This window comes from Chenopodium album, chromosome 16 (genome assembly GCF_948465745.1).
Source record: "Chenopodium album chromosome 16, dcCheAlbu1.1, whole genome shotgun sequence".
Classification (NCBI taxonomy): Eukaryota; Viridiplantae; Streptophyta; class Magnoliopsida; order Caryophyllales; family Amaranthaceae; genus Chenopodium; species Chenopodium album.
In genome coordinates, this window is record NC_137849.1 from 40,415,306 (window position 1) to 40,419,257 (window position 3,952).

The window sequence follows — 3,952 nt, forward strand, 5'->3', positions numbered from 1 at the left end:
CTCTAACTTCAAAAAAGTAAAGGCCATCCATGTGGTGAGCTAATTTTAGGAAAATACTTTTTATGACAAATTTTTTTTTTTTTTTTTTTGACAAGGACTTTTTAATTAATTTAATTTTAAAATATAATCGAGAATAATAGGGAAAGAAAATTGGAGGGAAGCGAATCGTGATTTGTGAGCCACACAATGTTCTCCTACACTATGTTCTCCTGACCTTGTAGAGTTGTACCCAACAGTGGTTACACGAGTGGGGACTACTCGTATTATCCTTTGAAGGAGAGGGAGTATAATGTTTTTTATACAAACTAAATTTATGAACCCCTAAAAAATTTTACGTCTAACTTCTAAGCTCTAACTAAAAGCGCCAAAGGTACCTAGTGCACTGTAACAAAAGCTTACCTCTTCCATTCTAATAATATTGCAACAAGCTTTGGCGGATTCAGGATTTTATGGGTGCTGGATCACCGTCACCCATTAACCGCATACCCATCGATTATCAAAAGGTGAATTTCAATTTGTGGAGGATGATTTTGTGATAGAGGAGGAGGATGAATTTTGGATTAAAGAAACTTGTCGTTATATCACACTTTTTTTTCTTCCATTATGAAAATTAATTCACAATTTCAATAATAGTTATTGATATTAATTAATTGATATGGCTCATATAATGAATTTAGATTGCCGTTATAGATTGCAATAAATAGCTAGGATTATCTGTCTATTGTGAGTTTGTGACTATTGTAAGTAGTGACAAACCACTGAACCACCAATGCACAAGTATAATTGTATGCTTTCATTTTCTTTTATACCTTAGTGTTTTTTTTTTTAATTTTATTTTTCCGTTGACCTAGCGTGATCATAGCTGGGTCCGCCACTGGCAATAAGGATGAAATTATGCATCTCAAAACATATATATTTTATATGTTAAATATCTATAATTGTATAAGAATAAAAAAATTAGAAAAAGTTGATATTGTAAAAGTATTTTATAAGACAAATCTAACAAGTTCCTGCATGACTATATTTTGCTTAACGTATAGATTATGTTATAAGGTCAAACAAGAGTGATGAATAATGCAAAAGTTTAGTTGTTGCAATAATATTGAAATACGGAGGAAGTATTAGGGAATAAAATTTCTATTAGACTCTAAGGGTTAAGGCACGAACTAGTATATGTTGTTGTGACTTAAAATACCTTCCATCTAGGATTGGTCACGAGCCGAATTTGTGACTTAAAATACCTTCCATCTAGGATTGGTCACGAGCCGAATTGAACTCCGTCTAATACAAAGTATGACTATTGATTCAATCAAGTTCTGTTAATTGGCTTTAGGCCCTGTTCTTTTCAGCTGCTGTGTCCTGCTCTGCTTGAAATCTACTCTGTCTACTCTGCATTGTGTGAAATCCATGTCCTACTCTGCTGTGCTCAAAAGAACCGGGCCTTAGTGCAGTACCCTGATGAATGTTGGATTGATAAGAATAATTCAAGTCTGAGGAACTCAAGATTAACTTCATTTCTAGACCATAATTCAACATTAGCCTACATATATTGTAGATAATCGGCTCAATAATAGCATTAGATTAGATCATGATTTAACTTGTTGGTTTATTAAAAAATCAGAAATTATAATTTTAAGTTTGGTTGCTCAACTCGAAATTTGAACAAATCAATTCCAAACTGTTTACAAGCCACTTTATTCGTGTATGCCCACACATACTTCTATTCCTCTTGTCAATATTAACAAATTATTCAGGTTATATTTCGTTGATGAGTTATTTATATCGACCTAGTAGAATTATTTCACATCTTTAACCATTTAGTCCATCATATAAGATGTTAAGATAATTCACATATAATGGAACAAGTTGTTCTACATTGAAGAAGAGACAGTATGACTAAATTAACACGCACAATAGTCTCTCTTGTAGGTCCTATCCTCACATAGTGCTCAATAATAAACCTAAGCTACTAGATTAATCTTCTAATCTAAAGACAAAAACTTCTAAATCAGTCCAATATTGAATTTTCTACCTATATATCCCTATAAAGTGATAAAAGTTAATTATTGCCAGTTTAATTTGTACTGTAAAGCACTTATTGTAGGCTAGTTGAGTAGGTTGACTACGATCAGCATTGGCTCTTTTCTCTGTGCATGATTATCTAAAACAAAACACAAATTATAATAATACTGATATTTATTGTTTCTTTAAATGAATTAAATAAACTAGTTTTTAGCTCGTGCGCCAATTTACAGGCGGTCTAAAAAAATTGTGGAAATGTTGGCTTAATTCAAGCTTGTCCCAATTTCTCAACGTGAGAAAGTAAAATTGGTAAATAATGGAGTAGCAAATTTATCAATATTATATTATATTTTGTGACTGACTCAAACTCTTCCTCTTCATTTTTCAACCTTTCTCGTCTTCTTAAACCTTTCCCATCATCAGTGGCTGACAAACTCCAACACCGTAACAAACATCATGAACAACACCACTTACACCATAACAAACCCCAGCACCAACACGACCATCTCTGGCGGTTTTGCCGTCAAATTTAACGAAAAACCCTAAGATATATATATAAAGTGTTTCGGGTAAAAACAACGGGACATTCGGTAAGGTCCTTTCCTGGGGCTGAAGAATGATCTTGGTCCAATTGATGGCTGGGCTGAGGATTTCTTGCACAACAAACACACATAAATTGGCCTCGGGGGTGTTGTCGAGGAAGACCCCTCCGATGCCTAAGTCAGTAAAGTGTTTAGAGAGAGAAAGCTATACAAGAATATTAATTGCTTGAGGCTTAATGTGAATGAATGTAGAAAGAGGAGATTGAATGTTTTTCTACCTTTGCTTAATAGATAGATGGGCCGTGAAGGTGGGCTCGCCACGTGATTGGGCTTTCACTGACTTGACATAGTTTGGGAGAGTTGAACCTTGCCCTTGGGCTTTGTAATTGAATCATTTGTAGACCGACCCAATTGGAGTGCAATTGGAGTAAATTGGACCCAAACATAAAGTTATGGCATGGTTAACCCCAAATGGTAGATGTTTTGTCGTGTTTGTGAGTTTTCCCTCCCTTGTTGAAGAATTCCTCGACTTTCAATCATCCATTGCTGAAGTATTTTCAACTTTCATGGTTGAGGAGAGAGAGCAGTGAGTATGTGGGTTATCAATTTTGCTGAAATGACACAACTAACCTTGCTAATTTACATAAAATACGAAAATACCCCTTTCAGAAACTTGTATTTTCTCTCTTAATTCTCCATTTTTCGAACTAATAATGACAATCATTATAAGATGAAATGATGTACGTGAAAAATGATGTACGTGAAAGTAGGTGATTGCGTATATTGTTACTATATTAACTCGTTATGAAGTAATATAAACGAGATAAAATCTCAAGTCTTAGACACCATTTATTAATCTTTAGCCAATTAAAATCCAAGAATAATTTTAAGTATTATTGTATTATATAGTTAAAGTCAAAATAAAACAACTACGAAATACTCAAAATAGAGTTACCACAATAGAAGTAGGTAATTAGGTATGGCCCGTGTCGAATCTCAAGAGATTTAAGAATAAAAATACGGACTAATAATTAGCCTAATTCATTATTTTTAAGGGTAAGAAAAAAGAAAATATTAGGAACCCCTCCTCACGAGGAGAATTCCTAATGCATCTGAGGAAATAATAGGGTACGAAGATGAGGAAATACAAAGAGTAATATCCATGTTATCACTAACAAGATGACCTACATTTGCGATCCAGTTTGCTGGTCTGTTTGCTTCTCTGTAAACATGGTTAATATCTCATTGCCGAAACCTTTGAAGAAGATTGAGGATGGCGGCGATGATGTGATTGATTTGCCATGGAACAGACCAAACTCCTTTGACTGCGTTGATTACTAGGAGATTATCCCCTTCAATGACTAAATGTTGGATCCCATGTTGAAGAG